Source organism: Sinohyriopsis cumingii, chromosome 13 (genome assembly GCF_028554795.1).
Source record: "Sinohyriopsis cumingii isolate HCF-2022 chromosome 13, ASM2855479v2, whole genome shotgun sequence".
NCBI classification, from domain to species: domain Eukaryota; kingdom Metazoa; phylum Mollusca; class Bivalvia; order Unionida; family Unionidae; genus Sinohyriopsis; species Sinohyriopsis cumingii.
Window position 1 is genome coordinate 65,857,612 of NC_142973.1, and position 14,477 is coordinate 65,872,088.

General features: G+C 37.7%; 1 protein-coding gene across 2 annotated transcripts in view; it reads right to left on the bottom strand.

Annotated features, from left to right (window-relative positions):
- LOC149785746 (uncharacterized) overlaps positions 1-14,477 on the bottom strand; it is a 181,476-nt gene that overhangs the window by 134,897 nt on the left and 32,102 nt on the right. The window lies entirely within an intron of this gene.

Consider the following 14,477-nt stretch of genomic DNA (forward strand, 5'->3'; position numbering starts at 1 on the left):
AGTCCCATAGGAACGTTCTCGGGTTTCTCCGTCCAATCGAAAAAGTAACCTCGGTTATATATAATTTGCCACCATTGAACACTATATTCGGAATTACTTTAACTTTTGTTCACGAGTCACAATATGGCGGTGAGACAAAGTTACAACTGGAACACTATCGGAGTTTCCTGTTGCAACATGTGGTGCACTCCGCTCATAGCGAATCACCAAACCCATCAAATTTATATGTATTCCTACAACTACATCCGATGTTATTTCTTGACTGAAAAGGACGAAATATTTTGCAATTGACAACAAGCCTTGAACTCGCTACAGGTTGTAAAATGTACTGCGTTAACTAGGCCAGTTATTGGAGGGGAGGAGATGATTCAGGAAATCTCTGTTAAAGGTGAGCAAATGGTAGATGTAAAAAGAGGATATGGCAGTTGTACTCATTTAATATGAAGTTTTATGAACTTAATTGATTTTTTCTCAATATTTGAGAGCCTTGACGAGTACTGATTTTGGTCTCAATGGTATCTCATTCCAATTCACTACGAATGTTGGCGATTGGTCACTTTACATCAGGTCTGACCAAAATCAGATAAAAAGTCTATCTTGCAAAAAGGGCACAGAAGCTTGGGCAAATGGACAGGTCGTGAGCAAAGAGTTATTCACTGCAAGCCAGAAAGCTTCCAAGCCCAAGATCAACATCTACCCCATCGATGGCTTCTCGAGTAAAAAAAGAAGTTAAATCATTTTCAAACTCTTCAAAATCATCACCCATCCAAATATTAACATTTCAGTGCTCTCGGTAGCAATAAAAGCAACGTTCTTTCTTAAGTGTGAAACTATAATCGCGTATTTATTTTCCATTTAGAAACGGAGTGTGGGGGTGTGACTAACCATGATTGTCTTCACAATACTTAATATATACATCCAAATATGGCTTTGTAACTACATTTATACAATTATTGACTTCATGTGCCTGTGGATATTTCGAAATGAACAGTTAAAGAACGCCTACATAAAAATTAAGTTGGTTCTGGCAGAGTGTATTAGGCCACTTCTGTGTTTCTTTCTGTTTTACGTCCGCGTGCTGGTATGTTCTGCTATGATATACCAAAAAACACATGTAACTTTCGTGGTTTTCCGATATTGTTTATGCTTGAACTGTAAAGTTTTTGTACTTAAGTATTTAAAAAAAAGAAAGATCGTAATCAATCAAATGCTTGCCAATCGTAGACGGTGGTTCCATAACGACTGTTGTTTGAAACATATTACTCTAGTCACGTTGAATCGGGAAGATGGCTGGAAAAGAGATCTTTTGTGTTAGTTTACAAGACGATAAACGAACACATCTTACAAAATTATGTTTTTCATGTGGAGGAGGGGCAGGCCTTCTCGCAACTGTTAAAATACATTGCATCGCGAGTTCCCTATACATTGATAATATGCTAAGTGTCCCTCGGGGTGGTGGTATCTGAGTTTAAGAGGGCAATAATGATTCAGGAAGAGTGTAATATTTATGTCAGTGATCAAAACCGCGCGGAGGTGAGTCTCATCAAGAACAAAAAACAAAGTAAAGTCGAGGGAAAGGAGCCGAAATTGTGACCTTGAATTCTACCATTATGTGCCATTAACTCTCAAATCTTACAGCCTGTTTTATCTGTATGAACAGAAACATTGTTAAATGTTAAAGTATTTTAAAAGGTTGTTTACATTTTGTGTTTCTATCAGGGGCATTTTTGTTGTTTATATGTGCCATTAACTTCCAAATATTTAAGACGCTTTTATTTTTATGAACAGAAATACTGTATAATTCAAAAGTATTTTTAAAAGGTCGTTTCAAATTTGTTTTTGTATCAGGAACTCTGATTTAATATATATCTTTTGAAAATGAATATGTGTTGGCCTTTGAAATAAATGTTAATTTTTTTCCTGTTTTTTTTTTTTTTTTTTTTTTAAACCTTGCTTGCTTATACCTTTTAAAATTTAGGCTGGACGAAAAACAAAACTAAAAACAGACAGGGCCTTAAGGAAAACTGTACTTAAAATCCGAGTACACTGGTCGTTATTGACAAATAGCCGTGTTGCTCGGCTTTAATGCAAACAAAGTGTTAAAGTGTCTCGTTTATTAGGCAACTTACGCAATAATTTTCTTCTTTTATGGTCTGGCCTTCAGAACGAAGAAAAGAAAAGGAAAACTACAGGTAAGCCCACTTCGATTGCGGTGACAAATACATGATTTGTCGAGATGCAATCGGGGCAGAACAAACAGCATGCCGAAATACGTGTCCCAAGGAACTAGTAAGGGTAATACATGAACACTCCTTATCAACTTTAACCAGTTAAAGGTATACATAAAATTACACTCAGTGAGTGCCTTTGTAATTCGATATTCACTTAACTAATATTTTTGTTTCCCTTTCGACTGACTAGCTAGTTTGGGAAGCCAGCAAGCCAGTCTACTGGTGAACGAGAAAATGGGATAGTTCGAGTGAAGTTGTTTGCTTTAGGTACTTGGTTTGGTCACTTGGTTTGTTGGTCGAAATTTGTTAAGTATCTCGGTCACTTGGAAAGCTTTAATTTCCTGGTAGGTCGGTCACTTCGTTACCAAATTAATCAGCCGGCCGAAAATGTTCCAAGTTTTACAGACTGTTCACAACGTGGCGTCCACGGCAGCGGGTTTACACTAACATTTATTTCCAACAACAATTTTCAAAACTCCGCACTTTGTTCAGTATGAACATTGTACAAGATATGGCAGTGAAGCTCTTTTGACAGCGACCCATTCGCGCATTTATAGCATATTATAGTCCGTTTTAAAATAGTATTAAAGACCGACAGCCGCCGCTCATTAAAATGACTCGCTTCAATACGTTGTTTTCTTTTTCACTGTTGAATGATTAAACCGAGGAATATTCTATTATCTTTTTGGTACATTCATTTCCATTTTTACATTCGATCCCCGGCCGAGTCATACCAAAGACTTACAAAAATGGTACTAACAGCTGCCTCGCTTGGCGCTCAGCATTAAGAGGTTAGTGTTAGGACTGGTCGGCCCGGTGTCAGGATAATGTGACTGGGTGGGACATCATGGACATGTCTGCGGCATGATGCCCCAGTGCTAGACATCACTATAAACTGCCACACTGCAGACATCGTAGCGATATGACTGAAAAATTGTTAAAGCTACGTTAAAAATCCAAATCACATCACACACACACATCCATTCTTACAAAGCTGTAGGATTGCGGGAAAGTATCCTTTTACATAACGTGAGAGTCGCTCAGAGGAACGTCATCAAACAGGTTATAAGAAGTAGGAACGACAGTCGCATGTCATTGTTACAAAATTACAATTACGTCAGGATAGCATGTTTTCAGTAAATCACAGTTCACTATGCCGACGTGTTCGGAGTTGATAGCATGCACATTTTAGGAAATGCTCAGTTAGTAGTGTGTTAGACTCCCAATCCATGGGTCGCGAGACATTTGTATTCACCAAGGCCAACCCAGGTTGGTTGACTCATCGTGTCCTTCTGAAAGGCGGTTAGATTTGCTCGGCACGATATAGCGAATTGTTGTTTTTAAAGTATCGTTAAAAACGAGCAATTTAAAAAATCATCCGAGTTAGGCTATATCCAAACAAAATGGCAACTCCTTACACGGAAGTTGACCCTATTTTCCCACTCATTCATTCATTCGGCAATAGACGTGGCTACAAGGCGCGCCTGTGAACGGCGCATTGTATGGGTCGCTAAGGAATGTATACGATGTCAATTAAAAACTGCACTTAGTTTTCTTTCTTAACAGATTTGAAATCAACACTGTATTCAGATCAAAATCAAGGCGTGCGGAGGCACACTATCTTCATTCAGCTGTCAAAGAGTATACATTTTACTGATGATTTTGAAATTTTGCAAAAGAAAAAAGGAAAATAAAATTGACAATCAGTTAGTAAATGCAGAAAGATTAATATTCGAATTAATATAAATATTGTCAAAGACTCGGGATTAAACAGCTGTGCACCATAATGGGGTTGGAGTGGATATTTACTACTGCATGTGAAATCGCCATATGTTATTAGAGACGTTTCTTTAAGACATTAGTGTTACATGTTAAGCTCACTGGACCTTGGGCAGTGCAAGAGCATGCATTTGTGGCAAATTAGTTGCTTTGTGGTTACATGAATATTAACGTACTTCTCCATATTTTCGATAATGCGTCACTTCATAGGCATGCTCTCTGATTTCCTGTGGTCCATGGAGTCAAACTAAACTGAATTACTAGTTGGCTAATCCCATATTTATTATGCCTGTAGGAAATCTCTGTCAATAAGTTTTAGCTATTACCATGTTGATCATTATATTACACTTGGCTTGTCAAGGTTTGACATTTTACATTCAGCACAGTTTCTTGCCCAAATTACATGTCTGTGTTGCCTCATTTAATACCAGATGTGTTTCTCCATCATGTGGTTGCTTGATGGGAACATCACGACACGTGTATTCAACATGGTTGAAAATCATACAAGAAATATGCAAAAACAATAGATATAAGAAGGAAAACATTTTGTTTCTTGATGGAAACTTTACCAAAAATACCCTTTATATGATAACAAGCTACATCACAGCAACAATGCTAGCGTGTGGACAAATTATAACAATAGGGAGATAGTCAAAGAAGTAAAAGGAGGTGAAGCTATAATATATCACGGTTTCTTCCCCCTTTGAGAGGTTTTTTTTTTTCCAATTAACATCTGTCTCTCTCTGCACCCCTTAGTAGCACAACAACAGAACGTCACTATACATATTAACTACATGGGAAAGTACAAGACGAGGAACTCCTGGGGCTATACCACATGGCGCTACGCGAAGTGGAAAGGCTCAGGAAAGAGTCTTGGAAATACCCCATGTAGTACATAAGCAGACCAAACACATATACAAAAAATCAAACACTATTATCCAAATCTCTGACTATGTCTCTCTAACTAAAAAATCCATACAGCTCCAACTGTATGGGGAAGTAGTCCACACAATAAGTTGCAAGTAATAAACAACTTTTAGACTTTCTGGACAATATTAAATAAATAAAGGGAGGTTTAGTTCGATCCAGGTAAAACACATATAAATAAAAAGAGTGTGGATCCTGACTCGAATACAACCTACCAAACTGCATGCAATACCTTATAACGATGAAACGACACACTTGAACACGCATTTAAACCAATAGGATGTGGGTTAAAAAAATAAAAAATTAACAAAAAAAATATTAAAGAGAAAGAAAACGGTAGAGAAATAAAAAACTGGTTAAAATTTGGAATAGAAGGCTATCCCAACAAATATACCAATATAGCATACAAACAATATAGCACTATACACAATAGCATACACGGGATGTAGGAGACCTCCAGCCAAGGTCAACTAGAAAATCAGGGATGAAAATTCGAAGACGGTGAATGAAACCGATTCGGAAAATCTAACCTGTAGAAAACACTAGGCTAATGAACAAATACCCCACCAAAATTATTCCAAATAAAATTTTGTTCGGAATCCTTTTCTAAAGAAAACAAACAACATATCAGGGGGTTAACAAACATACATAAAACAGCTTTATTATTTTAGTTAAGTGGGGGGGGGGCATCTGTCTGGTGCCCCCCCCCCAAAAAAGTGTATTCAACATGAAGTTTCAGGTTGTTCGTGTTTCGCGGTAAACGAACTTTTCAACGATCAAGTCAAGTTCTTATGGATGCCATTTTTGTTCGTTTGTGACCCATGCCCTCGATTATCTTAAATATACGGACTTGACTGTTAGATTTTTTTTAGTAATGCAATTTGTTTTGTGCATAGTTGCAACCTCCCCAGCAACCACAATACTTTTAGTATCATTAAACCCTGTCATTGGTTTGTCACAGTTTATCCATTAGAGAACTGTTGTTCTGCTACTGGAAACTATATAGACAAATTAGGATTCAGAGTTTTGTCTCAGAGTTTTGTGCAGAGTAAGATATAAGTTGTGAGAATGTTTTATATACTGAAATATATTGAACCTTATTCGTATCTGGTTGATATCGCACGATTTGCGCTAGACTAAGGTTTGCCAGTTTGCCACATCTGATTCGTTGGCGGATAAGGTCTGCCAATTCTGACTGGTTCAGTACTCTCACGTGGTTAAAAACATAATGTTATATATTGGAGTGGAAGACAGTACTTGTCAGATGACAGCAAAGCGCGGTCAAATTCAAAACCAGAAGTAACACCAGTGAAGTCCAACACTCCTTTTAGGTAATGACATGTATAAATTGCTAAATAATAATAGTATAAGAATGACAAAGTAATAATAATACTCTGAATTATTTGGACATTATATAGGTGAAAAGCTAGTAAAATAAGCAATACATTGAACATTTGAACGTCCGTGTTTTTAACAGTATGCAGAGGCAAGCATTTTGGAAAATTACGCAGGAAATGTTTAAGTAAATTAATCTTCCCACCACATCGGTAACCTGGGTTAAATGAATACAAAGCAAATCTTCAACTCTCGTCTGTTGGGGTCACTCTATGATTTCCAATCATTATTTCATTTTTTAACATTGAAACAGACTATTATGCGCCGAGACATTTCATTGAAATGATCCAGGAACAAGACCGAAAAGTAACGTCAGTATAAAATTGTTACAATACAAGACTGCAAGCAACGAGTGTTTCCTTGCAGGACTACGTTTGTCTTACTCTAATGAATAGTATGTACTGGTGACAGCTTGCCAGTTTCATAGCTGTGTTTCATTAAACATTTTTGTTAACTTTACTGTTGATTGGAACATCTTCAATTAACCCTCCCTAGCAGACAGGAAGTAGGGGTCGCTTACAATATTATAAAAAATGTGCGTTTTGGGGCTTTGGGAAATCTGGCGTAAATGACAAGATCCTTTTAAAAGTTGCCGCTTATGATGATAATCATAATGATGAAGGCGCCGATAATGAAAGTGATAACGAAGATGATGACCACAATAATTATTTAAAAATCAGTATCCGAGGTTCGGCGAAGAGCCTACGAGTCCACGCCCGATATGTGCTATAACATATTTTACAACATGGTGACGTTAATATTGAGGTGCTTTAAAATTAAATAAACACATCCGAAAAAAGAAAACGCGTAAAGATTTTACCAAATAAGGAAATATCTGAGAGATTTTACGACAAAAATAGGAAACTAAATTAGGGAAACAAAATGAGGAAACTAATTTTTTGAATGTGAATCAGAAAATTGATTTCTTCAAGCTCTTAACTCCGCCGTCTTTATGAGTCATAAAACGGCGCATTTGCTGTCAAACTTAGACAAAGAAATTGCACGTTTTGGTTTCCCTAATGTGTAGTTTATAACTTTCTGCGACAAAAATGAAGAAAATCTTGAAACAAAAGAATGCGCATTTGTAACCGGATGCACAAATAAAAGAATAGCGCTAATATTCCTGCCTCAGAAAATTAGGATTTGCAATCGATTACGTATTTGCTTCCTTAAATCAAAAATGTCAATGATGTTTCTTCATGAATATTATTTGCATCAAATTTCAAGCCCAAAGCAGCAATTATAATTTTGTTGAAATTGGACTTTTGCAAACAAATTTAGACACGTAAGATCAATTTGCTCTGGCAGGCCGTGAGTTGAATGAGAAAGAGTGAACGTCGTATTAGCGTACAACCAATCCGTACCCCTCACAAACTTTCCTCAGTTGGAAAAGAATAATGTGTGGTTATAGTTTCTTCATAGTGGGCACCATTCCAACGAAACCGAATACTTACGTACCAATGTCTATTTTGTTCATTTTTATTTCTTATAGGTTATTTTTTATACTAGGTATCTCATTAGCAGGCGCTATTCAATCGCAATACCAATCTTGCTATCAATAATAGCATACGAATTAATATTTTACGCGGAATTGTAAATTTCAACTCAGTATTCAGTTTGTTAATACGTTGTTACGAAAACTGATATTCCTTCATGTTAATTTGTTTAAGAAAAATATGTGAGTTATCAGCGCGCCACCGAAGTGAACGGACACCGCTCCATCTACCTATTTCAGGTGTCATTTGACAAACCCAGACTGATCCTATTGCATGCATTTATATATTCATTTTGTTTAGAAAATATTTTAATACAACTTTTAATTTAAGAAACAATATATTTTAATTCCAATTTAATGTTTTGTATTCCAAAAGATTAATTCAAGGAATTTTGTGAAAAATTTATATGCTCGTCATAAATTGAAGGTCTTTTCAGGACACACAGTACTAATGACATGGAAAAATGGGAACCAGCCTGGAAACGGGTGAACATAAAATAAAGTATATATGGGTTTGGCTGACCAGGATTGGTTAATAATGTTTTAGGAAAACGAATCTTTTGAGAGCTTATTCTAGTTGTAAGTGAAAAAATAAACATTGTTTTATTGATGGAATTTCAGTCCTTTAACATTCTTGAGTTTGGAACACTCATTACTAAAATTAGCACCTGACTCTTTGGTGCGGAATTGAAAGAACATGTTTCAAATACATGCAAGTCCAGAAAATGCCGCGGCTCATTTCCTTTCCTCAACACAGACGCTGACATCCAGGTTTCATCTATACTGATAAATATAGGTTTGATCATGAGCACTCAAAAATTTTAAGTTATTGAATTTTTAATATCATGGTGTTTGCATAGGTTTACTATAGGAACTGAATTAGTACCGTGAGTCCTTTAAGAACAAAACCAACTTTTTCCAAATTCAATAAATTTTCATGGCAACCCCTTTAATTCAAGGACTTTCGCAAGAGTGTACCTGCTATTTAGTGTATATACCATCAGGAAACAGATCGCAGACTGCGTACCATTATTTTTTACCATATTTTTTTGCCCAAGAATATTTTTGTTTTTCTCCCAAAATGGGGAAATCAATTCACTTTGCAGAAAAGCTATGGTTACTCCTATTGGTTGATACAAGAATCTTCTCCCTAAGTTGAACAGGATAAATATATCCAAGTTAAAAACTTTAATCAGTAGATCAGATTTACATTAATCTCATCAAAGTACCCTCTTCGATTTAAATTGTTTTCATCACATTATCTTACAGTTGAAAATAAAGCGCACGAGAAGGGCCTAAATTTGATTAAAGTTTTTGCTTTTATTGAAAGAAACAATTATATTTATTTAAAACAAAATTTGATAAAAGAAAAGGAAACCTGTTGAAAATTGCAATAGTTTAAGTGTTGAGAATCAGACTGGTTTATAGTCTATAGCAAAAGCACGCAAGAGCGGTGTAGGTTCATTTATTAATTTCTTCTCTTCCCTCTCTCTCTCTCTCTCTCTCTCTCTCTCTATCTCTCTCTCTCTCAAACACACACACACACACACACACACACACACACACACGGTGATTATTCTTTTCATTCGTATACTCTAATTTAAATAAGTTTAACTAGTAAATTTGAGACTTCTATTTTGCCATACTTGAAATGTCGTCCCTGATATTCTGGAACGGGGGGGGGGGAGAGCTGGGAGTGCTGTAATATTTTTAATATTATCTTCCGATAAAATAAATAAAATTTGCTGGTTCAAAGGAAAATTCCAGAGTTGTCTTCCCCTTAAAATTTTACAATCTGAAAGCATGAAGTCAAGTAATCTTTAAGTTGGTGGATATTCTTGGAACTTATCAAGAGCATGCTTTATTGAGTTTTAACGATGGAAAATAATATCGGCTACTCAATCATATATAAGACACAGCAGCGGAAATTTTAATATTAATTAGCACGATTATAACTTTAATGTTTAATGTCGAAGAAAACATTTCAAATCAGTCAAGCAGTTTCTTCCTTGTATACAACGAGGCAGTGAAGTGTGAATTCCAAGATATTTTCGAGTATCAAACAGCTCTGCATTCGTCACAGTTAGGTCGAAAAGCAGTGAATGTGAAATAAGGATAACAACTTCACAGAATGAAAATGATTTAAAAAAACGAGAATATAAAAAAGAAAACTGATCCTCAGGATCATGTTATCTGTTTGTTAACGGAGGGGTGAGATGGGGGGGTGGGGTCAGCTGATAAATAGTGAACTAGTGATTACTAATGCTGAACCCCTTATTTTTCTATTGCATTTGTACCATTTTATACTGCAGAAGATACGAAAACGAAAAAGGCTAGTGCAAAGCAAAATGCTAAACGCCTCCCGCTCGCCCTCATTAACATTTTATCAAAGAACTTGCACAACTGTTGGCCGTTCGGATGGTCAAAGTGGTTAGAGTGTTCGCCTCGGGTGTCGGATTTCACGGGTTCGAACCCCGGCCGAGTCATACCAAAGACTTAAAAACAATGGTACCAACAGCTGCATTTCGCTCAGCATTAAGAGGTTAGTGTTAAGACTGGTCGGTCTGGTGTCAGGATAATGTGACTTAGTGGGACATGATGCTACATGTCTGCGGCACGATGCCCAAGTCCAGACATCTGGAAAATTGTTAAAGCAACGTTAAAAAACCAAATCACAAACACACACGCACAACAGTGGAGGAGGGGCAAATCTATAGCCTAGCGATCACACACCCCACACACGATTCCAATGCTTTATCTCCGCAAAAGAGTGCAGAATGAAAATTGAGTAAAAATGTGTAAATATCATGGCAAAAATAATATCAAAGATTGAATAAATAACTATGATTAATCAACAAATTACACTAATCATCCTCTTCCTCCACCATTAATACTGGCTGCCATGTATAGCTTATCCTGTGCTGAGAAATGGCGTTAAACCCTACAACAACAACAACCAATCTGACTCCAATTCCTACTGTTATGAAGGTAAATTGTAAGTAAATCAGACATAGGCTGTGTTTGGACATAGTGCTGGGTGATAAAATATCCACATAGCTGTTGAAAAATCCGAAACTGAACGGGGTTGGGGTGAAACATGTGACTCAATCAGTACAATTGGATTGTTGTTTTTGAAACGCTGTTTTCTAAACTGACATGTGCACTCTCATTTTTGATTTGTTATCTACTGAGTAACTGGAGGCCTTCTGAACCCCGTTAGTTCAGAGGTGAAGTTCAACAAAAGACGTTTGTTTGCCATGCTTTCTGAATCAAGTGACACGACAATATTTATTTCATAAAAATCGATAATATTACATACGTTTCTAATGATAAAGTTTACGGCTTTACTGACGTAATGCCAAGTCACTTGATGCTAGAACGAGGTCGTCAAAGTCCGATAAGACAGATAAATGTAGCACATGCAGGTTATATGATAGGTAAGATATGGGACACGTGGGATTGAGATCCTGTATACCTACATTATCTTTAATGAGGTACTATTTCCTGTTTTTGTGTTATCCAGTTGTAAAAGTTTAATAAAACTAAAGAAATAAGTATAGGCATATAAAGGTCAAATCATACTAAACAACAGACTATTAAAATAAACTAGTTTTAATCCATACATACGCACCAGTTTTGAATAGCATTAAGATATGATTCTTCACTTTAGTATCGGGAGACCGAGTTATTATACTCAGTCTGTTTCTTGACTATGGTGCCAAAATTGACAAAATGAATTATCTTTTTTCTTTTCTTTTTTCCTTTTAGTCCTATAATATAATAACCGCTCCGGTGGCCTAGTGGTTAGAGCGTCCGCCTTGGATACGGGAGGTCGCGGGTTCGAACCCCGGCCGAGCAATACCATATGGTATAAAAATGGTACTAACTGCTGCCTCGCTAGGTGCTGAAGCATTGAGAGGTTAGTGTTAGGACTGGTCGTCCTGGTGTCAGAATAATATGACTGGGTAGGACATCATGCTACATGAATGCAGCATGATGCCCCAGTGCCAGACATCACTATAAACTGCTACATTGCAGACATCGTCACGCACATTTAATTTATTCACTAAAACAAATTAAAAGGCGCAATTTAGAAGATTTGAACGATGAAACGGCTGTATGTAACATCTTTTTTTTGGCGGGGGGTAATCAATACGTATCATTTACTTTGATACTTCACTCGCACTCAGTGCTATCGCCCGTATCATTGTAATTGAATTAGTGTCACAATAGTGCACTGATTTTTCGCTTTGCCCATCTCAAGTTATGTGGGTAAAGATGCATTCAAATATGGGGGGGGGGGGGCATATATGGTCTGCGCTGTTCGTGTTAGATGAATGATTTCAAGCGAAATCATTAGACTAACACTGAAGATCAGTGTTGTCCTTGATCTCCAGGTTCATTAGGCAACCACAAATTGGGGTCTACGCTGCTGACAACTGGATGCGTGTTATACATGAGCAGAATCTGTAGATGTTCGGCAACTGCTATTCCCCCACCCCATCGATGTGTGTATAGCATGTCAAGAAATATATTACATGTGTAATCTTCGACATGGCAAAGTTGCTGTTACAAAAACGTGTCACTGCTGCAAACAATGAATAATGATGTACTGTAATCCTAACTATACTAATCGCACTTTCCCCCTACGGGCTCGGGGATGTTTACAGAATAGGCCGATGAGCCCTCCTCCATGTCGCGACAAGCGAGTAATTCATTCAACTTTTAGCCTTGGGGTGATTCCTGTGATGCTGTTCCAGCTGAGGTCTCGATCTTTTCAAAATGGGACAGTTCGTATTTAAAGTTAAAGGATTAAACCATTTCATTCTTTATATTTCTTCTGTGTTCCTTTTCGGGGGAAACCTAAACTTACACGGTATTTAGTAGCTAGGTTTGTGCTTATGTGCCGTTAAACTCTACACATACATGCATATCTTATCACTTATTAATTTACTATAGTTATATCTGATGTACACTACTGTCAACCTTTAATACACTTTACCAACTCAAAATGTTAGAACTCAGATTGTACAGATCATTTACTTAAAGACTAACTCCTAGTTTTATGAAGATAATTTTAAGACCTAGACATTATTGGATAGGTTTATATGGAATCTGACTGGCATACTTGAACTTTCGGTATACACCTAGTCGTTTTAGGACCTTGCCAAAAGAACAAGGTTTACGTTCGCTGAAAAAAGGTTCCACAAAGTCAAAACTACATAGACCTTGAAAAAATAATTTAAATGGCAGAAAAATCCAATTGTCTTTTACATAAACACATAAAAAGGTATGTGAGAACTAAGTAGGGCTGGCTAAAGGTTAGGCTATTAGCACTATTCTGGCTGGCAGAGCCGGATTAAGGTTACAATGGTCCCAATGCTACTAGCGTTAAAATATGAGGGCCTAAGGCAGTGGTTCTTAACATTTTTGGACGACAACCCATATTAGGTTTGTGATATTAGTCTCGCCACCTCATCATCATCATCAATCCCGTAGTCTGGTAGACCGTTGGGGCACCACACAAGACCTCCATTCATCTCGATTTTCCCGTTTTTCTCAGTGAGTCGCTCAATGTCAAGCCTGTTCACTCTCGAATGTTACCTTCCCACCTCTTTCTTTGCCTGCCTCTCTGTCTTCTTCCTTGTACAGTGCCTTGCATGATTGTCTTGGCAAGTCCTGATGCTCGTGAGACATGCCCATAACACTGCAGCTTACGTTTTTTTTCACTGTGATCAGGAGGTCATCGTGAGGCCGTATTTCTTTATTGGTGACATGGTCTTTGTATGTGACACCAAGGATCTTTCAGAAACATCTCATCTCTGTGGCATGTATCCTTTTCTCTAAGTCAACTGTTGTGGTCCATAATTCGCAGACGCAGAGAAATATGGAGATCACGAGTGAGTGCATCAGTCTGACCTTTGAACTGAGTGCGATGTTCTTGTCGTTCCAGATGGGCTTCAGTTTTGTCAGCGCTGCTTTTGTCTGTGCAATCCTGGAGAGTACTTCAGGCTTCGATCCTTCATATGTTACCGTTGCTCCCAAATACTTGAAGCTGTGGACTGTTTCTAGCTTCGTACCTTGGACCCTGATGTCAGTGATGATGCCTTTGGTGTTGTTGGTCATCATTTTGGTCTTCTCTGCACTGATTTCCATGCTGTAGGCTGCAGAGGCATTGTCGAGGCTGTCTACTAAGCTAGTTAATTCTCGCTCATTTCCTGCCAGTCCATCAATGTCGTCGGTCATATGTAAGTGGGTGATTGTTCTGCCTTCGATGCTGACAGTCCCTTCATGCTTTTCAAGCGCGTCTTCCATGATTCTCTCCAGAAAGATGTTGAAAAGTGTGGGAAATAGCAGACAGCCTTGTCTTACTCCGACTGTCGTTCTGAACCAGCCCCCTATGCTGCCATTGAAGCGTACTGCACTGATGTCCTTGTCAAAGACGTGCTCTGTTACTGTGATGAGGCTGACATTGATGTTGTACAGTCTCATGGTCGCCCACAAGGCTGCATGCCCTACCCTGTCAAATACCTTCTTGAAATCCACGAAGACGTGGTACAGATCTTGCTGGTGTTGGAGGTACTTCTCACAAAATATCTTGAGGTTGAAGATCTGCTCTGTTGTGCTACGCCCTGCTCTTAACCCTGCCT